This window comes from Zeus faber (assembly GCF_960531495.2).
Source record: "Zeus faber genome assembly, chromosome: 16".
NCBI lineage: Eukaryota > Metazoa > Chordata > Actinopteri > Zeiformes > Zeidae > Zeus > Zeus faber.
The window spans coordinates 11,921,502-11,946,798 of NC_137202.1; the positions used below are offsets into that span (position 1 = coordinate 11,921,502).

Consider the following 25,297-nt stretch of genomic DNA (forward strand, 5'->3'; position numbering starts at 1 on the left):
GAGTTTAATATACTTTCCCTGCCTGCTCTATAAAGGTCTGTGTAAACAGCCCCCGTGCCCTAAGGGGAGTAGATCAATGGGGAATTAGCAGCGCAGGAGGTTGTAACCCTCTCTCAGCTGTGGGTGCACGGGAGATGGAAAATGCAGAGGGGTAGAGCAAAGGGGGGATGGGAGGGAAACAGGAGAAAGCGATGAGAAAACTAAAATCTGAGGTGGGGGGGGGGGGGGGTCCAATGAGAGGACATTCAAAAGGCACGGCGTGTCTTATCATTATAAAACTCCCAAAAGTTCAGAGCTAAGGCCGTCATGTATGAAGTGGGATCATGCGTTAATTAAGCTGGCTTGAAAGAGCAGCTGAGCACAACAAAAGGTGTTTGGTAACAGTAGCTTGATAAAATGGTAGAGACACTAAAATACCACAACAGCAGCATAAAATGTCTGTGCAAGAAAGATGCAACAGATAACTTTCCTCGTCATCGGTCTGTCAATCTTGCTGTCACTCTTTGCATGTTCCCAACTGTTTTTGTGTTTACATTCACTTAACAGCCTAAAACCTACCAAATATATTTGTTTTGTTAGCTCAAATAGTCAGTAAACATGTAAAATAAATGAGCGATAATGTTTTCAGTGAATTTATCAGGGTTGCTGCACAAATTTTCATATCAGAATCCCATACTTTTCCAGACTCAAATTTCCAGACTTCTCGGTAGATTTTTCAGACCATATTTGACATCTGAGTACAAAAAGCTAGGTGTCCATTATGTAAATAAATGGTTTTAAATCCAACTGCTAACACATATGTGACATCTGGACTATGTATGCTATTATGTTGCTAAACAATTGCCAGGAGATTGTAGCTAGGTACTGTAGCGCATACAAATCAATTACCAAACACCAAACCCAGTCAAGTTCAACCAGGGACTGTCAAGCCAGCCCCCTGAAAACTTGCATTTACCCATTAAGGCCGTTCAGGCCACACCCCGACGCGGAAAGTTGGATGACGTTCCAACGTGTCCAACATCTCTGCCCAGAGAGCAAGTCAACTAACTGGTGCTACCTATACTCGCATTATTTCCCTTAACATATTGAATAAATAATATTATTGTTCCACCCCATATGTTTTAGTCTCTTTTATAAAAAAGAACCAAAAATTAGTTGAAAAGAGTTAAATAATTACACTTTCATAGCATCTGTGCAGCCTTGTTTATTCAATGTGTCCAGGGAAACGACGATGAACATAACTTGTATGGTTTCCTTTCCATCGCTGCACAACTCGTAAATGTTCAGACAAGCTTAACATTTGGTTATTTGTGATGCTAGGTATATATGCAATTAAAAGATATTGCCGCTTCCCCCCCCACCCCCAAACTAATTTGGTCACAGATGTCCGGATTTGGTACAGTTATAAGGCACTTGGGGCAGAGCTGTTTTGCAGGCTGCGACGTACGGGCAGCTTTGCATAGGCGTGTGCATTAAGTCGCAAGTCATACTTGGCTGAGCACATGTTCAGGTGGGTAATCTCCCAATTAGTAAGATAACCACGACATGCATCTACACCTGGACGGATCCATGGATCCAGGACCACAACATGGATCTACACCTGGAATTGGTCCCCGGGTGCCATCAAAGTGTGTGCTGGATGCCTGGCGCTGGATCCTGGATGCCCCTTGAGGAAGGTCGGCTGGGATGGAAGAAACGTCGGGGCTTAATTTCTCCAGCCACCCCTCCCTGCATGTGTGTGTGTGTGTGTGTGTGTGTGTGTGTGTGTGTGTGTGTGTGTGTGTGTGTGTGTATGTATTTGTGGTCGTCCCCACAAATGTATGTGTGTGCTAAGTCCATTCGCACCCGTGAGACGAATAAAAATGATTCTTCTTCTTCTTCTTCTTCTTGCTTTGGACGATGTCAAGCTCGCTCTGGCCTGCGCTCTCTCACACACTGGTTAACATTTTGGTTGCCAACACTATGAACAACACTCTGCTTGGATGATCAATTTATTTTTAGAAATTCTGAATTTTATATTTTAGGAAACGGAACAGGGGCAATAGTCTGGAAACATATGTATCCATACTCTTTCTTTTTTTCCCCCATACTTATCCAGACCTGGAAATTATTAAATCAAATTCCATACTGCGTAGAAACCCTGATTTATATAAATACAGGTTTTTTTTGTTTTTTTTTATATATATACTTCCCCAGTTGAAACTATGCTAGACTTTGTACATCACATGATTTTTTTCCTCTACAATTTAAAAGAAAATTAATTAAAGTGCCATGCCGCGGCCCACCTGGCCATATATTGAAAACCTCTGTTCTAGAGAACTGAAAGAGCAAAAGGGGGTTCAGGAGGGGGCAGAAAAAATAAAAAACAGGTAAAAACAACAACGGGGAAAATTAGCGGAGTCACGCAAACCGCTGTGAGGCATTTTGCCGAGATAGTGCTTGCCACAGCAATACCACGAGGATTAGGGCTTTCTTGAGAACAGCTACAACCCAAATGCTGAAAAAAGGAGACTTCAAAGGCGCTGAGAAGAGCATCCAACCAATTTCGAAAAGTGCACATGTGACCGCCATGCATTAGTGTGTGATACCTAATACTCCTGCGGCTTGTTTGGAAATCAAATATGAAATAAGTTAAGAAATATCCACACTCCCCTTTATCGGTCGCCAGGTCACTGTTTCAAACGGGCTTCCAAAAGCAAATCTTCTCTCACGTTTCAGAAAATCAGTTTTAGTCTGGTGTTTTCTTTGTATCACTGTGAAAGCTTTATAAGCTTTCTTTGTTGTTGCCATCCAAGGGTTTGGCGAGGGGGGTGGGTCATTCTAGTGTATATTTAGCAACAATGCCACAGTGTATGAGTCTGCAATGCTATCAACGGTACCTTATGCTCATTTGATAATCACGCTACCATAGAAGAAAACCAACGTACACACACACACACATGAACTCAAAACTAAAAATGTGCTGCAATTTCATGAAAAACAGAGGGAGTGCTGTTTGTGCGATGATTCTGTAAGCTGCCAGAAAACTTTTTGAAGGGGGTGTTAGTGTCCCATTACTTTACAGTGGTAGAAAAAAACATGTGGTAAGGGTGGAAGGAGAGTGCTCAAATGAATCTGTCAATAGATCCTGATGAAGACTTCATCAGAGGCGATCACCCTGTAAGTGCCACGGCTGCGTTCCCAAAGACTCCCAGATTGGAAAACTCAATTGTGTTGTATTGATCCGACTTGCCATCGGTGAACACAAGGCCGGCTCGAGCAGTCCTTCGGTGACCACCAGCAATCTCCTTAAATAAAGGCTAAATACAGGCTCTGTACTTTGGTCCAATCTCCCCGGCTTGTGGAGTGAAGTTAAAAGAATAATGATGGTCACAGCCATGGTGAGGCAATAACACTATAACCAGGTTGACCTCTGGTTGACATTGACCAGTTGGGGGGAGGGGGAAAAAAAAAAAAAAAAAAAAAAAAAAAAAGGATAGGATTTAAGCGGCTCGACTAGCCAAGCATGGTGCTATCTAAGGGTTGTGTTTGTGGGTATAAGTGAGACCATGAGTGTGCATGCAAGTCTAACTCGAGTTCAGCTTAATTGGTAGAAAAGGTTTGTGAAATGAGCCCATCAGGATTCACCAAAGGACTAATCCCCTCTACCTTTTCCATGTTACAAGCCCTATCCTACTGCTGTGCACTTATGAGAGAGTAGCCAGCCATGTGTGGCTTAGCTCTCCAAATGACCCCAGCAGAGGGAGGGGGGAAGGAGGAACCTTTGCCCCCAGGAGATCACCTCAGGATGAGCTGGGCTCGGCAAAAAACAGTAGCCATCTCTTACACATGCACATCTATTGGCACTGGACCAGAAAGGACTTAAAACAAGGGGAGCAACAGCAGGAGATCCCAACCTCTGTACAAAGTGTAATGTAGACCAACAAAATAAGATGCAACACAGGATTTACACGACTGAAAAGGAGACCATTGTGGTCCAAAAATAAAATCAGGCTTAAGTATGTGGACCACTCCTACTGTAGAAGAAAAGAAAATAAACTGAAAATATTAAAATAATAAATAATATTCTTCATATTGATGTATCCTGCAAAGAGAAAAATATTAACTAATCAACTTCTAGACAAATCTCCACAGCTTACGACAATAATATGTTCACAATTGGTATATTCTTGGATTTATCCAAGGCTTTTGATACAGTTGATCATAAAATTCTCATTTCCAAACTTTACCGTTATGGCTTTCAGGAGGTTGTTGTTAATTGGCTTAGTGACTACCTTAATAATAGAGATCAATATGTATCTATAAACGGGTGTATTTCAAATAGAATCATGCTATTGCCTCAAGGATCTATTCTTGGGCCACTTCTATTTCTCATTTATATAAATGACTTTGCTCAGATGTCTGATTCTGTATTGCCCATTCTATTTGCTGATGATACCAATAATTTTCAGATCGCAGTAAACCTTGGTCCCTTTGTAAGAGAAGCCAATGATATTCTCTCATATACTTCAAAGTGGTTCCGGATGAACAATCTTTCCTTAAATATAAAAAAGAAATATAAATATAAGAAAGAAATAAAAATAACAGTTACCCAAAGGAAGATGCAAAATTGTCACTTCTGCAATCAACATTTTTTAGGTGTTTTATACCGTTTTTACACCAAAATTAGAGGGTAAACCCGTTTTTTTATTTTAATTTCTTTTTTAACACAGGTAACCCCGCTAAAATACATGATTGACACATTTCCCGTTAGCTGGAGAAATAAAGGGTTTTTTTTTGTTTTTTGTTTTTTCTGGTGTGTCACGTTTCACGTCACCAACACGCCAGAAAGCTGCGTTCCTTTGGCAGCGGGGAGCGGAGACGCTCCTCCGGTTCAAAGACCTGCTTGTGGCGGTGCTGGAGTGGCTCGGAGCGCAGCGGGGAGCTTGGGGTTCTCCGCTGAGATCGCCACACTCAAAACATTTCATGGTCCCAAATGCGGGGGAAAAAGTCATTAACTCCTAATTTTGATTTTGGATTCTAAATGGAATATGAAATGATCTAATGATAGATGGATATTCCCGTCTATTAACGCACCAACGTCCATAACTTCAACACGCGTTACATTGCGCAGGTAAAGGAGCCAAAATTAGCAGGTGGACCCATGTGTCCTGTTTACATCAGCGCCGACCGGAGGTGGAGCCGATAAAAACCTGTGTCTATTGCAGGGTCATTTGACACGGGACCGAAACCCGGGTGTTAGCTTTCCCACTGATGACAAATTCCGGGTGGTACCAGGTTTTTGGCGCATTGGGAAAGGGGTATAAGTGAAATGATGATGAGGATGATGAAAAACTGTTCTGGAAAGATCACATTGAGCATGTGTGTAAAAAAAACTATCAAGTCTTTTGGCATCATTAGAAAAGTTTGTTCGCTGGTAAATCAATCCTGTATTCTAACACTCTATTATAATTGAATGTATCTATACATATCATAGTGTAACATAGTTTGGGCCAGTATATATCCATCTTCCCTTCAAAAAAATATTTTAATCTAAAATAAGCTTAAGATTGGCAAGTGCGTCAAATCACCATGAACCATTGGCTCCACTGCTCAAGAAATTAAATCTGTTGTTCATTTTCAACATCAATATCTACAGTATCAAACATGTATCTTTATGTATAAATGTACATTTCAAACATACCATAACATACATACCAAATGTATTTCACAACTTCTTTTCAATGAAGTCAGATGTCCAGTCATATCCAACCAGGCTAGCGAAGGACATTCATCTTCCCTATTATCACACAACTCTTGGACAATACACCATAAAATACAGAGGACCACTACTTTGGAATAGCAGTCGCCTCTCTATCAAAACCTGTCCATCAGTGTCAGCATTAAAGTCTATTATGAAAAAACACCTGTGTCATAGTTAATGTGCTCAGCATGTTTGTTTGTGTTTACCTTTGTTTTATTTATTATTACTATTTTTTTTGTTCTTTATCTCATTATGGTAAAGAAAACAAATATCAATAGTATTAGGATACATTGTAAATAGAGGGAAGGTTTTAGCCCTTTGGTATTTCTCACCTCTCCTGCACTATTCCTGCTATGTTCAATTTGTTATATACTTTTGTTTTATAACTTCCTGTGTGCTAATAAAAAAAAATAATAATAATAAAATAAAGTAATTGAACTATTATTAAGAGCTGGGAAGTATCGAATATGAAATACAGAGATCCATGCATGGCCAGATATATTAGAACAGAAGAGGATTACACTCTTAGGACTATTGGCACAGCAGCTAAGTGCAATCCAGTTTGTTCAGTACAGCCTGTCAAACTAAGAACATGCTGGCTAACATCCAAATAGTATGAAAAGAGTCAAAGTTTAGCTGCACAATACATAAACCAAAAAGAGTAACAAAACATATGCAGCACTTCAGCAAAATCATCAAGCTTCTATGCCTATTTAAAGAAAAGTCTTTAGTGCAGAAGATTAACGATTATTAATCTCTTTTCAAAAGAGAACTTTAAGTGCACAGGTAAATTTGTGTTAATAATAACAATTATGTTAATAATTCCAAAAATCGTTTACAATACCTGTTGATAATAGGTAGTTGTTTTGCAAACTCATCAGGGCTGAGGATCAACATTTTCCACTAGTTGCATAAACAGATTGGCTCAAATTTGATATATATTTTTTTGTCCTTTATGTCCTATCAAGTACTTGCATTCCATCCATCTTTTAATTTAGCACTCTCCTACTCTTACATTGAGGCGAAGAGACTTCAGTTGTCACATTTCTGTTTTTATGAAACTATTTGTAAAATAAACTCAGAAGAAAGTAATTCAGAATGACACATATTGCAGGTCAGGAAAATGGTTCCAAAGAAAAAAGAAATGCACAAGAAAAAAGTATAATCAAAAAAGAAATTCCTTTGCTCTGAGATGCAGCCGGGACGGGATCAGCAATATGAAGACATGTAGAGGCAACCATTAGTGTTACATTCAATTATAGACTTACACACCATTTTGTACCTGTGTCAAAATGATCAAATATCAATACCCCTGCGCTTATTCACATGAAATATATAACTTCTAATTAGAGCTGCCACAATTATTACATAATCACCTGATTGCAATTATTTGAGCCAATTTAAAATTATTTTGATATATTTCGATCCAAACTGAAGGGGAACGTTAACCAATGTTAGAATTGTCACAAATGGAATGTGAATCCTCTGCTTCTAAGTAAGTGATTTTTTTTTTTTGTCTGTGTCATGGTGATAATTTTGCCTATGATGGGATCACGTTCTCATAAGCCTCAGGCGGTTCACATGAGACCATAGCATAAAGTAACCTTTACACAAAAAAAAATAAAAAATGCAAAGTTTTCAGTGAACTTAATGGTACTCAAAGAACCGAGAGAGAGAGAGAGAGAGAGCATGAGATCAAGCGAAAGAAAAGATAGAGAGGGAAGACAACCACAATGTGCAGTCAGGCCTCGTGAACTCTTAAAAAGTAGCCAGAGGGAGAGACTGAAGCTGTCATCATCACATGGCACTGCATATTTTAACAAGTCACATTAATGACTGCCCAACTGGACATGAACTAGTATATAATATCTTCAGTATATGCATGCACATACAACCCAGTTAAATATCAAAACTTATATAGCGGTCGAAAATTTAAAGCAGAATCTCAATCGTTATTCTGTGTGTTTAATTTTTCAGGCCTCCCCTCCGCAGCGGATGACTGTTGCAAGAGAAGTCTGAATTATATACGAGCTACAGATAATTCTCCACAAACAAGAAGCCAATTTCAAAACTATGGAGAGTGAGTGAGTACATAAATAAGCGAGGGAGACAGTGCAACCGAGAAAGGTATAGTACAGCATAAAGTGAGGGGAGGGGGAACGGAGCTATTCAGGGACATGATTACTACACCAGAAATACAAACACTGCTGGACTGCATGCCCCAGGTCCGGCGACCTCTTTGTATTTGCTTAATTAAATCACAAAGGGCCGAATAACATAATTTGTCTGCCTCCTGTGTCACATATTTTACAGTCATATAAGGCTTCCAGCATGCCTCTCTACACAGTCCTGAGGCCGTCAAATCATAAAACACTACAATATAAAAAAAAGAAAACAGGAATAAAACTATAATTTTTTTTTGTCATCAGCACTTCTTTCAAATGAATGCCTGACAGATTGTTGTCATATTGATAACTCTTTGTGTTCTTGGCACCGGCAATTAAGCAAGAATTCAATGGTTTTTAAAGACCAGATGTGTTGCTGGTCTTGTGTTAAACAATATAGGAGACATATGTTTAGCGGAGAATATGTATGTTGCAATGAGAATTTTGGATATATATATTTTTTTGTCTGAATTCCATTTGAAACTAGTTTTCCATACAGGCATCCATACAGTGTTTTTACTGAACACAACTGGCTATGCTGATTTATGAAATTCACCACAGAGGCCTCCTTTAAGTTCTTGCACATGCTCGATCAGTGAATTCTTGCCAGGAAAGGTGGACTGCCATCAACATTGGAAAGGGCCCTTCGAGGATACACACCATAAGACAAATACACTGAGTGTCTGTTGTTCTGAAGTGCCAGATAAATAAGTATATGGGAATTTTTCATAAAATTACCAGTTTAATGAACTGTCTAGTGTCAAATAAAGTATATTGTGTAAATCCAAGAAGCTTGTGTTTGTGTGTTGGAGAATGCAGGCTAGAATAGAAAAACACTTATTCAACCACAGCTTTGTTAAATCATTTCTTACATGTAGTTTCTGGGGGCTGTGCTGTGCATGTGCCCAAGAAGACGATGGAGTCTCCTCGATCGACACACTGCCAGCATGCTTCCACAGAACAAAATAACACCCTCAGTAAAGAAAAGGAAGGGGGAGGAGGTGAATTCCCTTTGACCGGCGCTGTGGCCCAAAACCAAACACTGATGGTTATTGATCTGAACCTCTCTGGCTTCTAAGAATTAGGAGCTAAGGTCCTTGGTAGCAACACTGCTGCTCCTCTGGGCTGAGGAGAGAGACAGCGTTTTAACAAGACCGGCAAGGCTAAATGAATTCTGGGGAGAATTCTTATCTGTACATCTGCCGGAGAAAGTCTGGCACGACAGTCTTCTCATGCTGAGAGAAGTGTGATGTATGTCAACTCACCAGCCCCTCAACCCCTCCCCTGCTTCATCCATTCTTGTGTTCTCTCTCGGTCCCTGCGTTCTCTTGAAGGAAATTGGCACTTGTCGAAGGGGGCAATTAGGACATAACAATGCTATGGAGCTCCATATGGCTGTTCCGTTCGGGCCACAGTGGTATTTTAAAGATGCCTTGAACAATGCCCCTGTACAACCAAAACAGGCAATTTGAAAGCCCCAGAGAAATTAAAACTTTTTCAATTGCTTGAAAGGATGGCTAACTCACTGCAAGGGTTACTACAAGAGAGAATTTCCTAGAGGGCAAATGGAATATACTTTGCATTTGTATATACAAGCGCACACTCAGGGAGCAGGGAGAGATAAGCAAGCAGAAAACCAACACTGTACATAGAATGATTGAAAAGAGCAACAGCCCCTGTGCAAGAGCTCGCAACTGCAGATTCTCTGCGCAGGGTTCCAGACAAACTTTTTCTACTAGTAACACTGGTGCTCCCTACTGAAAATTTTAGGAGGACCGGCACAAAATTTAGGAGCACCGCTGAAATCGACATGCAACGCAACACATTCATACAGAAATAATGTGCTGTTTTATTTCAAAGGAAAAAGTCAAAGTAGTCCTTTAACAAAAAAACAAAATCATTAAGTAATTAAAAAAAAAAAATTAGTTTGGGCTATTTTTTGAGATTTATGAACTTAATTGGTCCTTAATTACTTTTCACATGTTAACAAATACAGTAACTGACAGTCTGTATGAAACGGGACGTTATTGGTAATAAACTTTTATGACCTGCCTCTTTAATCCGATTGGCTAAGTGACCAAAATGTGACCTTGACGAGCGCCGCTGCTGTTTGGCTCGAACCGCACGCTGACCAAATTGAAAAGAAGAAAAAAAGAGACTAATACTCAAGACATTCCTGTATATTTTTATTTTATTAGGGATCCAGCCCCGAAGGCAGTTACAACATTGCGTTGTTCAAGTTTCATCCAGATCTGCGGTTCAGTATTGTCCATGGAGTTTGCGATCAACAATGACTCTCGCACCCAGATGGCGGCGTACATTACTGGCTGTTTTGTTTTTTCCCCTTGCGAAAAATATGCGGGTGTAATGTAACCAACATTCGTGTTTATTAGTAATGTGAGTTTGAGTTTCTAGGTTTATAAAATACATTATTATTGTGAAGACACTTTTCTGTTGATTTACAAAGCACAATAAAATAGTTGTGTTCCCCAAAATAGAAAAATAGTTGTGATAAATAATCGTGATCACAAAATAGAATAAAATAACCGTGATTCTCATTTTAGCCAAAATCATGCAGCCCGACTTCAGAGTGATGACCACCGTTAGTTGCGACGTAGACCGCACCCACAAACACCGCCCGATCATAGAATTACACTATAACCAGGCTGAAATGAATGAACTTCTGTGGTCTCAAAACACACTGAAACAGAGAGCCAAAGCACACTTGTCCATTGAACTTCAACCAAGGGCTGACTACCCTGGACCCCACGTATTGCTGCCTGCAGCTGTCTAATTTTGATTAAAATGTTTTTCCACATCTAGTTTTAGTTTTTAGTTTTGTTGTAGTTAACTGCACAGAAATGCAAACACATGCATGGTGAAAAAAGGTCTGAAATATACTTATGGTGGTTCGACAGTTTTCCAGGTTCCAATGGAACCTGTCGGAATCACTTCCGACAAGCATTACAGGTTTCCGAGCCTGTGAACGCAGCATCGCTTAAGAGTGCTTTCAATCGGAGACTAGAGCTGTGTCCGCGTCTTAGTTCTAAAATAATATCAGAGAAAGAGTCCGCTAGTTAATCAATCTTAGATTAGGTTGTTTTCTCGGGCGGATAAAATAAAAAAAATGCTAAAATGGGTCGATGCACCCCGCGCATACCTCCCTAAAAAAATAAAACTCTTCGGATCAATTTGGAGGAAAAAATAGACCGTTGCGGTTTGCTGTTCCCTTTTTTTATGTCAAAAAGTGATTGCCAAAGGGGGCAACAAGAGGCCACAAAACGGGTGCCAATTGATCAATCAGCTGCTGTCGAGCCCTGTAAGAGTTATGATAAATCCTCTATGTCAACCCGATGGCACAGCTTATGCAACTCTAGAGAGTTTGTACGTCTGTTGTCTTGTCTCTAGGTGATGTGAGATTGCTAGGTGCCATCTTTCAGCCGGGTGAAACCCATGCCTCCCACCCATCCCCCAGCACAACCACCGCTCATCCATGCTTTGTTTACTGAAAACCTGAGTCCTCAATATTAAAGATGACATTGCTGAAGACCAAACAGACACACAGCAGTGGCCACCACCTCTGACCCAGAGAGCACTGTTTAAATTGCCCTTTGTAATCCATATTGATCATTAAGACAAACTAGGATGTCTCTTGGGAACTACAGGCTTCTGACTGTTTATTAAGGAAGTGTGTGTGTGTGTGTGTGCGTGCGTGCGTGCGTGCACGTATAGTATGAATGAGGGCAATAAAATGGAATGGAATTTTAAATAATAGATTAACGGTCACTGTCATTCTATATCTCAGAGAATGTTTTTGATCTCACGGGACGATGATGGTCTGGTTATGATTACGGTTTTTAAACTTATCTAGACAATTTAAAAAGCATGACTTAATTAGCAAACCTTTCCAGCGTTGGGTCAAGGGGAAAGCGTGAGTTTGCACCTGTCGTCCTGTACATAAAATGTACTCTCTATGCTGCATACTTTACACAGAGGCTGTATTATTCTGGCAAGGAGCTGGCCATGCCGCGACTCCCAGTTAATGTTTTTCACAGGCTGCCGTCGCCTCTGTGATGGATGGACATACTTCACGCTCAGTCCACTTATAAATGAACGGATGTCTTATCATGCTGAATTAAAACATGGAGCACGAGAGGGGGAAGTACACTGCCAACATTTCTGTTCTGCGTGCAAATGATTGTGTTTTAGGGCTGCGTGATGAGTAGAAAAATATGCAATATGCGATGGATGCATTGCATATTGCAATGACCATAGGACAGCCAATATCAAGGCAACAGTGTCGAGCTTTCTTGCCAGAAACAAAGTTTTAAGTGTGCATTAAATAAAGATATATATATATATATATATATATATATATAGTTATTTTCTTCATTTTAATGATAAGATGTACTAACCTCTGACTCACCATGTGTGTTGAAGATTGGTTAAGTCAGTTTGCATGCAGTTAAGAAGGAACAGTAAGCGGAGACTTCATTATTGCTGATATTGGATCCTTTTTTGCCATGTAAACAATACAATACATCTTAAGTCCCATTGTATAATGTGTGTAAGTGAAGGTACATGTGTTGGCAGCAATGAGTGTCTGTATTCATTTTCGAAAAAATTAAATAAATGCACAACTTTTGCACTTTGAACGTTACTAACGTAAATGTTGTAAGCCGTCGCACATTGTTCTCCAAATCACACTCAGGAACTTGACTTGTAATTTTGTGATGAGTTTACTGGCTCTTTAAACCTCATTTTCCCCTGATTGGATGCATCGCGGTAAACGGGGCCCTCTAATCCAAATCAGCCCATTTCATTTAACCGCCTAAGTGTTTGCTCGCGCTGTCATTCAGTCGGTGGTGCCCTTCAGACGTGGTGGCCTCATATTATCACCTCTATTTCCAGAAAAACAAACACTGGAGGAGCAAGACACTGAATTTCCATTTGATCCTTTGACCATGTACCCTTGCCGATCTCGGTAGTCATCCTGGGAAAGATATTGGGGGGGGGGTTAAACACAAGTGCATAAGTGTGGGATTGAATGTGCGGGGGTGTGGGTGTGTGTGTGTGGGGGGGGGCTACAGTATGGGTCTGTAGTGAGGGCTCAGTGCCGGGTACAGTGAAGGGTTAAGCCGCAGATGGCTGGTCCACGGCGGGATAAATCAGCACACATGCTCTGAGCTTGGGATGAACTTCACACCTCCTCTTCACGGTGAGCAGCGCTATCCACAACCGTGCGGCAAGAATGAGGGAGGAAAAGGTAGATGGAGACGGAAGTTCGGAGCAAACAACTGGACAGAAACGGCAGACTAAACAGGGTCTAAGAGAGAAACAAGCGGAAGTGAGCTGTATACTGGGGGTCGGGGGGGCAGAGAAAAATTGAGCAAGACCGAACTGGAACAGGCAACGGGGGGGGGGGGGGGGGGGGGGGGGCACTATTTGTTTCACCTGCTGCATTCCTTCAGCTCCCCCACTAATGGCATTCCCAGGGGTATGAGGGAATCCTGCAACCACGCACTGTAGCTTTGGACAACGGGCCTGGGACCACTGTGTTCGCACAAGACACAATACCCACTACCACACAGCCGCTCCCAAAACTGCAGACGTGCTGAATTACAATGCCACCAGTACAGACTATGTGAGACAGTTTTATTTTGGCAGAACGCCCTTCGAATAAGAGAGTAAGCCACGTTACAATATTGTTTCTGAATTATTTTGATTATTTGAAAACCGGGTTTTTTTGGGTGATACATTATGCAATTGATGGAAGGAATGCCACAAGGATTGCTTTTTCTTGGGATTCTCTATTGTTTAATTTACCGAAGACCACTTCGGGACTGGTTATGTTGCTATCTTAATAGCATTGCATCCAAAACGACTTTTAAACAATAGTATACTTAGTAGTTTTGTGAGTGGTCCACCATGATTTAATGCTGATCACAATTAAATCACAAGTGGTTATGTCACATTTGTCACCCAAGTGTTCAAATACATGTCATGTAACTGTGTTCTCCAAACTGCCTCACTCCAAGCTATGTGACATTTGGAGGGAGATGGATTGTTTGCAAGTATTTTATAAATTCTGAAATTAGCGGGTGATAAAACACTGAAAAAAGAACCGCTGAGAGAGCCCAGTTGACAGAGAGCAGCAATGTGCTCAAGTCGTGATATGAACACAAAACCACCGCAGCCTCACAGCACGAGCTGGTCAAGGACAATTAGATGAGTTGCCAAATTCTGGCACCCCTCCAATGGGACACTACTGCTGAATTATCTCAGCAGCAGGGTCATTTCACCTCGTCTACCTTGACACAGCAGCGAGAGTCATGTGCTCCATGAATGTGCTATTGTTTTGCATTTATGTTTCATGTATGCACCGAAGACAAAGACAAATACCTTGTTCGTGTAAACTCACTTGGCAATAAAGACTATCCTGATTCTGATTCTAGATGACAGTTTTCTAGAACAAAAAGATAGCCACAAACGGCAATTGACAGGTTCAAACCTGTTTGCGCTCATCAGAAAGAAGCAGCTCAAACAAGAGGGTTTCAGGCTTCACAAAGCCGAGCAAAGTCACTTCAGCTACTTTAATTGTGTTCAAAGGAGTGAGAGCCATCACACACTTCTAGTATCATCGCAATGAATGCAGCATTTCAATAATTGCGCACTCAAAGTTCCAGCATTTTCCTCCCCTCTCTCGAATTGGCGCAAAATTTGACCACATTTTTGGAACGATCTTGCTCATTTATAATAGAAATGTTGTATCTCAGTCTCGCAATGATGTACACCAAATTTGGTGTTGATACAGTCAAAATCCAAAAAAGTTCACATTACTGTTTTTAACATTATGCAGACTTTAGGCGGACATTTATGGTCCAGGAGGCTTTTTTGTAGAGCACATTGATCTGAACTTGTGTCTAAAATTTCAAGTCAATCTGAGTCATATTGTGAGGGCCGTGGCCTTTCCAAAATTGCGCTTTTGGGCCTAAATTACAGCGCCACCATCTGGTCGATTGGGCTCATGTTTCTTGGGAAGCATTTGCACATAATTTTCAGTTATTGGGCCAATTTTCATGTTTCTAGCTCATTCCAGCTCATGGCAATTTGAGATGTGGCATAAGTGAACAAAGAATAATAAACAGACAAAAAACAATCGGATTCTACCCATTCGGGATTTGAACCCGAAATATGTGAGCTGCCAATAAGGTGTGTTCACAAATGTCGGAGGGAACATGCAGGATACCATGTTGGAGCGAAGAGGTCTCTTTCATCCCTGCCTCAGTCTGCGAGCCCCTCATTTGAATGTGACCATTCACAGCCAAGCTCATCAGTATTAATAGGCTGATACCACTGTATTTAGACGTGATGTGCGCTTTATACCCGCCCTGCATTGACAGCAAATCCTCTGTGTGTATTTAATAAATCGCAGCAGTTAGGTGGGTCGGCTTAGTCTCAAGTCACCTAATGACTATATTATGAGCTGCAGCATTAAGAGGGATTAATACTAATCTTGGCTGTTTCAGTATACCCTGAGCTAGAGGGGCGGGAGAGTAGAGAGGGCAACAGATCACTGCATGCACCCAGACCAGAAGCCAGTCAGCCAACTTCCAAACAGTCCAAAAGCACATTAATGTGGCGCTTGTAGATTCTCTTACAAAGGAACGGCTTGATACACAGTCCATGGGACATCTTTCGATGCTGTTTAGCTAGTCTGGGGCACACACACGGAGAACAACTCTATCCCAGCTGTACAGGGTGAGTGGGGGGCGCGTAAACACCCAAACAAATAGTGGCTGAGACTAGATATACAGAGCTGAAAGCCTCCTTGGTCCATCTTGAGACCCAGCTCTGAGCCAACACTATCCCTGGTTGCTTTAATTCTACAGGAAACAAAAAGGATACGCAATGCAGTAAGGATGAAATGTTGCACGTGTTGTAGCATGGCTGGAGTGAGTATATAGTGGTGTAGCAGGAGGAAAATAACTATCTTTTAATCTTTTGACCCCACCATATCGCCAATGTAATTTATATCAAGTCAAATGATATATGGTAATTAGGTAAATATTTAAAAAAAAATATATATATATATATATATATATATATATATATATATATATATATATATATAATTTTTTTTTTTTTTTTTTTTTTTTTTTTTTATAAATAAATAAACTGATGAAAAGGTATCAACATTGCTATCCAAGAAAACTGCAAATGTCATGTATGCTAAACATATGTGGCAGGCTGCCCTCTCTATAGCAACGAGACATTGAAACAACAGTGGCTAGCAGGGTACATTTCTGAACACTGATGCCACACAGGCTCCGTGGCGGGGAAACATTAAAGCCTATCGGGTTTATCCCCATTGGGACTCTGAAATGCCCCTAGCAGAGTGGCTCGAGATGCCCCTGACCGGCTTAGCAGACCAAGGCGACAACTGTCATAAATTACTCCCCTGTGGACCTGCATGTCTGCCATACTGTAACCAGCTTCGGAGTAAACTCAGGGGCCACCGTGTTTTACTTGAGAGGGCATGAGGCCAAAGGGCCACAACGTCTAGGCCACCCTCCTGGAACTAGATTCTTGCCACAAGACATACCTCTGTACCAGTTTTTGAATGGGGAGAAAGTTATTCAGTTTTGGGCATACCACGCTCAACGGCAAAAAGAGTTGGAGTTGGTGCCCGGGCGCTGTACTATGGCTGCCCGGGGACAAATTTTTTATCCAGATATTATATTCTATCTATATAGCTTTATCCACAGACTACAGTTGATACAAACTGCTGCTGCCAGGCTTTTAACACACACTAAGAGAAGCAACCACATTACACCAATCATTGCTGCCCTTCACTGGTTACCAGTGAGTTTCAGAATTGATTTTATTTCTTGTTTTTAAGCCCTGAGTGGTCAGGTTCCTGCCTAGATCTGTGATCTGCTAACTTCCTATAAGCCAGATCGCTGCCTGAGATCCTCCAACAGGGCCCTAATGGTTCCAAAATCTCGACTTATGACTAAAGGCGACCGGGCCTTTGCTGTTCGGGCCCCTCAGCTGTGGAACTCCTTGCCTGGAGATCTCAGGCAGGAAAACTCAGTGTCCTCTTTTCAATCGCTTCTTAAGACTCACTTTTATCGCATGGCTTTTTCTTAACTTTTGGTATTTTTTGTACTATTAATATTACTTTATCTTGTTATATCCAATGTCTTTGGATTTTAATTCATTTTATTATTGGGTTTTTTTTTATTGTAAAGCACTCTGTAACTTGTTTTTGAAAAGTGCTATATAAATAAAGTTATTATTATTATTATTATTGTGCCTTGAGATAAAGTCAAACACCATTTTTTGAAGACAGCCTCATTGATGACAATCAGACAGTATTTGCGTTTTTGTATTTGCCTCTGTGTAGAGGTAGTATAAAAATTCTTATTCTAATAAGTTAACTATCTCCCGCTAGATACATCCCTGCTGTGTCACAGTATTGTCATACCATCCACCCCAGGATTACAAATATTTTTGTTAATGTTTGTAATTATTAAAGGGAGAAAGACCATTGGCAGCTGTGCGACCTACTCAAAATGCAATTGATGAGTTATTTGACGATTTGTTAAAGCACAACACAAATACACGACTCCGAAATTTGGAAAATCAGGTTTCCAAGGTTTCCCCTCAGTGTGTCAACTAGAGAAGGGAGTTGAGTGTTGTTTGGGGGTGGCGGGGGGGGGGGGGTGCACTTCACTGCCGTTCACATGGCAGCTCACTTCCAGTGATGTATAAAGTGCACTTCCCTGGGGCTTGCTGTTTGTCATAAAACATCTCTCAGCACATAATTTAACCAAACTGGAGAGGCAAAAAGGAGGGGGGAAAAAGGAATACAAACATAATTTACAAAAGTGGCGTTGGAGTCTAATACTGAGGCTGTTTGCCAGGAGCGTGGTAATTCTAAACCATGCTGGGGTAAGTGGCTCCTCAAAGGATACTGTTGGGTAATGTCAGACAGCTGAGCAAATGGGATGGGATCCAGGGAGTGCATTATCTTTATGAATTCATGACAAAATCTTGCGATGGAGACCTAGGTGTTTGTAAACACTTTGGTCTGCTCTCACAAGAGAATGTTGAAGAGCGACAAAGTGTACATTGGACAGCAAGCTACTTGAGCATTTGAGATTTGTGAGCTCTCTTGCCTCATTTGTCCTTACACCAGCAGTGCTAATGTCCTCAAGCTAACTGTTACATTAATCGTCTGGAAGGATTTTACATTTCATAACCCAGAATAAGGGATTGCAATTAATGACAAAAATTAATTTCTTGAATTTATCAAAAAATAACAGTAAAAATATAAATATGTAGTAATACTTACATACTAATTACATACTGACTATCATTTGAAGATTGTTTACTTCTTTTAAATAAATAGATTACTAAATAATAAAAAACTTTTTTTTTTTATAATTACTATTGTTTGTAAACAATAGTACATAACAATATACATATCCTTTGGAAAAACATACATTTAACATAGGGAAAACATGCCAACGGCACTTCCAAACAGCAACTCTGAATAAAACAAAATAGGAATATTGTGGTTGCAGACTAGGGGTATCTGATTTCCAATTGATTTGGTAATGTTGGAGATTACATGCAGTGGATCAACAACCTCTACATTGAGACAACTTTGCTTATGCTGCAGGCTTCACAAGGATTAGTTCCAAACCACAAAATGCTGGACTTCACACTGCTCATCTTTGAAGACCTTGAAAATAAAGTGAAACAGTGCCAAGCATCAACATGTTAACAGTTTGAAAAAATAGGCTGTATCAGGTTAAAAGCATAGAAACAACAACTGCCTCTTGTCAAAATTAATAGAAATTGAAATAGATAACATTAAAAAAAAGATCAGCAGATATGCTCAGCAGTCTAATCAACAATATCACTATTTGTTGTTGTTGTTTGCACTTTTAAACATGAAAAATACCTTTCCCATAAAGTATGTTTCTGCAGTGCAATGCGTCTCCATCGCGCCCAACTCGTTCTGCACACGCAAGGCTGCGCCTATCCAATCCGACTGGCATCACGGCCATGGAATGCTGAACTCCACATTTTTCCATTCAGCAAGGAAAAACGGCCTTTCAAAGCCAATCAGCTAGAAATGTTGCTTTGTTTTTATTTTCGACTGAACTTCCTGGAACCCATTATGGAGCTGTCAGGGATGTATATTTAGCTATGGCAACACAGGGCCTCCTCACCCCCTTGCGCCACTGGTCATGTCACCTCTGATAAACAGAAAAACAATTGGTTATCCCTTTTGTCACCTTAAAAGAAAATGGCCATGGGTGTCTGTGTGTTTAACTGAGAGACACGGCCTGAGTGACGGACAAAAGATCTCTGCACAGCAAAGTAACAGGTTTCTGGATAATTAATAATTAAACAAAATTTTCACCAACTTACTGACAGTATCTTATCAGCATCTGATTTTATGCAGGTGCATTGACTTCCTCCAATACTTTTAGGAAAGGACAGAAAAGAAAGCGACACACCAGCCTATTGCGGATTTCCCACGGATGATGTTACCATTCGTAACTTTTGTGTCACTTGAGATGATCCCACTTCAATTTGTCCCCTAATGGCCTTACATGTCTGTTGAGAGATGGTTGAATCAGAAAGGATTATCTGCTATACAGTGGTACAACTGGGGCTCAAGAGTGAAACAACATAAATGTTTGACATTTAAAAATGACAAGCTATGATGCCGACAAATATGCTTTGATAATATTCTCAAACAGCCTCACACAGAGAACAAAGAACACATAATATTCCGCAATGTTGATTCATCGGTTTTCTGATCAAATATCCTTCATAATAATTTATAACTGCAAACGATGTGTGTTAAATTTAGCAAGATGAAGGATTTTCCTATTTTAGGCAGCTAAAATAAATCTTAACTGCATTTTCGCCAAAGTGAGCATTTTTTTCCAAAGTCAAAGAAAAGCTATGCTAACATACAAAGCTCAATTCTTCTGACCATAAAGATCACACTTTCTTCTTCTACTAAACACTTTATCATAAGGCACTGCTACTCAAATCCTTTTCACTTCAGACATTTATTTTTTCTCGGATCGGTGGCGGCGGACAGCAGTGCCCATTGCTTTTCTATATAAAGAGTAGACCTATACATCTGTGGTGTTGAGTTTAGAGGAATTTGTGCTTGAGTCCTGGATTAGCCGGACCTAAAACTTGACTCAACAGTAACTGTGATGCCCACCGGTTCATAAGTTCATTGCCCCTCTGACCTCTGTGTCTGAGGAATCGAGCGCACCCAAAACTCCCTCAAAACGGCTGCTGCCCGAGTCCGGCAGCTCAACCCTCACCATCCAAACAAACAAGACGCAGAGCCAAGGTGCTACGCAAGTGTTTCCCCGCTCATAAATTCAGGAATGGTATTTCACCACTCATAACCTGCTCAGCTCCTGCGAGTGGGCAGGAATTTTTACTGTTTAAAACCAACACGGAGTTATCTACATAGTTGGGACGGCTGCGCACTGTCTAGTGCGCGCAGATTCTGGTCACACGACAGCAGACGTGGGGGTCTTTGAAGGTACAACACGCCTCTCAAAGAGGGATTGCGAATAACTAAAGGCAGTTCAGGATTCTAATCCCGCCGACCCATTTTTGTGCGTTATCGGCCAAGCAAAAAAATGTATGGGAAAAAGAATCAACAAAAAATAATGCTCGGATGAATGACGCATCGAATTCCAATTGTGGATATTTGTAACTTGCAACCACAAACATGATACACAGTATACAGTAGGAATTGGGACTTTCATCCGCAACACACATACCTATGTACATATAAAACAAGGAAAAACTTTCTGCCACATTTTCTTCAATAAGAGAGACTATGAGGGAGAGAAGGTGAGAAGGAGTAGGAGAGGGAGCGACAGATAGATGTGGGGGAGGAGCTGGAAGGGAACATGCTTGCATATATCTGCAGGTCTATTTTACTATCAGACAAGTCGACACCGTTGTTGTCCCAGGTTGATAGCGTGTCTCCTCGTCAGCTGCACTGGGCCACACCAGCCTGGCCGGCTCGCTCCCCTGTCAGCAGGGCAGCTTTTGTCAAAATTTGTAATGGATGGCACTGATCCCATTCTATTTAAGACGGGGTGCGTCAAGAGCTTTAAAGTGCTCCTGCAGCATATGTCACCTCTTTCTGATTCAATATTTATGCTCTGAAATACAGACAGTTGTTAAATGATCCCCTCCCTCCCTCCGTGCACGCCTGCTACAATGCCTGACCCTGCCCAGCCGACTGCCACTTCCCCCTATCGTCCCTGCACAAGAAAGTTTTGACCCATGTCACCTCTACAAGCACGGGCTCCTTTCAAAACGCTCAGCTGCAAGTCAAAAATAGGAGATCTTTTTTTAAGTTGGCTTGTCCCTCCAGAAGCCAACGCCTTTTTCTCAAGCGACCCTCTCTTCCAAGATGAAACCCATAAAAGGCACAACAATTTAATGGATGCTTCATGGTATTCTCTCAGGTAGTTCCACTGAGGGTTAGTAGAATCTCTGACTACACTCTATGGGATTGACCTCCCACTGCTCCACTATCACCATATCAAACACACAATTGTTTGCCTACAAGTGCCTCGTGTGACTGGGCATTACATATACAAATACAAAGTAGCAATTCCTTTTATAATGCATTCACATTTTTACACACTTTTAAAGTCAACCTTTATAATACCAAATGAGCGGTCCCACAGAAATGTGTGTGCTACATATCGCATATAAAATTATATACATATATATACACATATATAAATGTTCACACAGAAACTAGCAACAATGCACTCATTGATACCACAAGTCTTTATGTGCAAGCCCAAATACCAGCATCAACAAAATATGATACAGTAGTAGGAGATATTACTAGCAAACAGGAAGTAATGTGGTTTAGTCATCATGAATATTAGGAATTTCCATTATTGACTACTATAGCAGCAGAGGTCTGCTGCAGCAACTACTAGGGATGCACTGATCTGAAAAGGTTACGAGCTTAAAATGCTGGGTTTATATCAGACAGTCTGCTATAATACCATTCAAGCGAAATGAAACAGTGCTATAGAATAATTAAAGCGGGTAAAAACAAAAAAATACAATTTGTATAATATATATAATATTGTAAAAATACTTTCAAACATACTGTAGGATGGCTGAAAATATATTCACACACACACACACACACACACACACACACACACACACACACACACACACACACACACACCTGGTAGGAGGGTCTCTTTGCCAAAAATGCTTGTGTTAGGGAAGTAAAATGTCTCCAAGGATATTTTAGAAGCTACCGTTTGACCAAATGTGGAGTACAATGACATGGTGTAGTGGAGTCTGTGTTAATGATACTCGGCACCCTAGTTGCATCATTTAGAACAAATCCCATGCTCACTTGATATTTCAAATGTTATGTCAATGCACTGGTGACCAGACCAAATAATCAGGAGCTAATTTAATTTAAGGAGGTTGACAGTCAGATTGTTTTATCCATTTATTTTTGCAGGAGCACAACAACCCTGTGGGCTTCTCTCTCTAAACGTGATGTAAATCTATTTGTAAAGATGAGAAACTCTCCAAATACTGATCTTTCCTAGATGCATGTTTGCTGTTTCTCAGAGAAATCCACTTGTCATGTCACTCTATTTGATTTGCTCCGAGAGATATACCAAATTACAGGAACTATAGTTTGCCAAACAAGATATTTCAGCAGCAGGCTGAAATTATGACACAAAAGTGAGCAGTTGATGTCTCAGTGCATTTTGGATTTAAAACGTCAAATGGAAGACAACCTCAACAAACATTGAACCACCCGCCAGCCTTGCAGACTGTAAAATATTATGGCATCATGACAAATTTCTTCACAAAATCTTCACAAATTATTATTTGCACCTTGAGAAGAAATTCTATACAAACTTCTTGACAACGGACAAAAATCGAATTGGCAAATCTTTATGGTCAGTATAAGCATTTATCATCTTCCTCTGAAATTGTATAGATATGAATTTAAATCATATTCTAATACAAATATTGTGGTCTAATCTAGCATAATTATATATAAAAAATACATCATAAATCATAATGCTCTTCAGGATTTTTCATACATAAGTAGATATTGTGATTGATATTCTGCAACAGTCTAACATAATAGTGGTAAATTATTTCAGAATGCTAGAATGCTTATTTCAGGTGTTCTATACCAGTTCCCGTGAACAAAAAAAAATTGTCATTTGAGAAATTACCACACAGACTGGAGGAGGTTTAGTTTACAGAATTTAAGAGACTATAAAGTCAATAATATTTTGTTATAAAAGAGCTGATATACTTGCACTATTCTCAAAAGCTTGTTTTGTACAGCGCAGACATGGTTGAATGTATTGACTCTTTATTAGCACCAAAGAAGCATTTCCAGCACAAATTATATCAAATAAAAATTTGAGGTTATGTGCATTTTATTTTGTGTCCATCTCAATCATTTTAACCTTTATTTCAAGACATTGATTTAGCATGGGTTTCATTGTTTTAAATTATTTTAAATATAACATCTATGGCTTAATTTAACCAATTTACACAACTAAAATGATGGGATCACATAGTGCAATTGAAATTACATTAATTCTCAGAGAATTTCATACGTGGGAAATACTGTCATATTCCTCCAAATTTGGTCAAACAGTACTCATAGTGTTTACTGCACTACCTATTGAATTGGATCAAAATCAGGCGGAACCGTTATCAGAGCCTCGAGAATGTGAATCGAACATCAATTTGGGAGATGTTCAACAATACTGAGTCGTACGAATTTAATTTAAACAAAGGCAGGTTGTATTCCGCCATGACCCAATATAGGTAGGTTGGTCAGCCCACCAGCACACTGTGCCACAGCGCATCTTTTAGCGTATCATGTGCTTTTTACACTCTTTATCTTGGATTTATCTATGTTAATGCTGATGGATGATGCTAATGAAATTACTCATAAAAAATGATCGATTATCATTTGCTGCAAAGCTGTACCAATTTAAGAAAAAGTGGAACATTTTTTGGTCGGTTTTTTAGCAACTCCAAAAATTTAAAAAATATATGAATAGTATATCTGTATGTCATTTTATTTTGAAACAAATGTGCAAAACAATGCTTATCCAATTGATGTGTGTATTAGAACGTCCGTGGTCGCAGCACTCTTATGGGGCATGAAATAACAAGTAGGAGTCTGTGTCAAGAGACTGTGTGTGCGTGTGTGTGGGGAACGGCTGCCGAGAGGTTTATTAACCCCGTCTATCAAGGCAGTCTGGGATTCACACTGGGACGCCCAAGGCTTAAGGATCTGAGCGCCACACAAGCAAGCGAGTGCCTCCCCGCAATACTAATACTGGCCCTTATTTTCTACAACAACAAAAGGCACCTCCCCCCCCCTGCTCCTTCTGTTCCAGGACTGCTTCAAGAGCTAGTGGACTGTGAGTTTTGATTTCACTGGCCTTATTGTCCTACAGAGGATATTATAGACAGCAGCCCAAACGCTTTCTTGCTGACTTTGTTGTAAATCACTCTGTAAACAATGAATGTTTGTGGTACTAATCAACAGGACGGTGTGAAGCGTATCTTACATGACCTTGGCACATATAACTGTCATTAGGGCATTACAGGCCCCTGAAAAAGGAGTGGCAGATTGAGCGACCCTATATTTGTCTGCACTATGACAAATGCATTTTACGACCCCACGGATAGTAGCTAACAGACGTTAGAATGACAGAGATGACACTAAGTATGGCTGATGACTTATGTGCTGACCATATAATATGAACGGCTGACAGGACCCACTAGCTTCACTTCAAACAGCGGCACCATGTTAAGCCTCATTAATGTGTTGCTGTTTTTTGTGGTAGTTGCGATCAAGAAATCTTTTTTTATTTTTTTTTTAAGTCAACTGGTAACCGAATGTACAGATGCCAGAAACACCAAATGATCTAACCCTGTAATAGCTGTTAGTATCAAATGATTGTAAATTATATTTGCAAACATCTTCAACAATCAACCAGTTAAGATAATTATGCAGGCCTGCAAATCCTGATACTCAGCTAGGTGCTTTTTAAGGAGTTTAGGGGTTAGAGGGACTCGATTTGCAACCCACCAGGCACTACAAAAATATTCCAGCAATGACTTCAAGAAACTGCTCAGTTATACTTTAAATGAATGGAACTGACTGCTACTCCACGCAGCAAAATCACACAGAGAAGTCCGGCCTGTGAGAACGCCATCCATCCTTTGTTCGAAACAGTCTCCGCCTCTTGTGGGGGCTAAACATAGAGACACGCTCATTTGC

General features: G+C 40.3%; 1 protein-coding gene across 1 annotated transcript in view; it reads right to left on the reverse strand.

Annotated features, from left to right (window-relative positions):
• Positions 1–25,297, reverse strand: part of gbf1 (golgi brefeldin A resistant guanine nucleotide exchange factor 1) — an 88,011-nt gene that overhangs the window by 49,803 nt on the left and 12,911 nt on the right. The window lies entirely within an intron of this gene.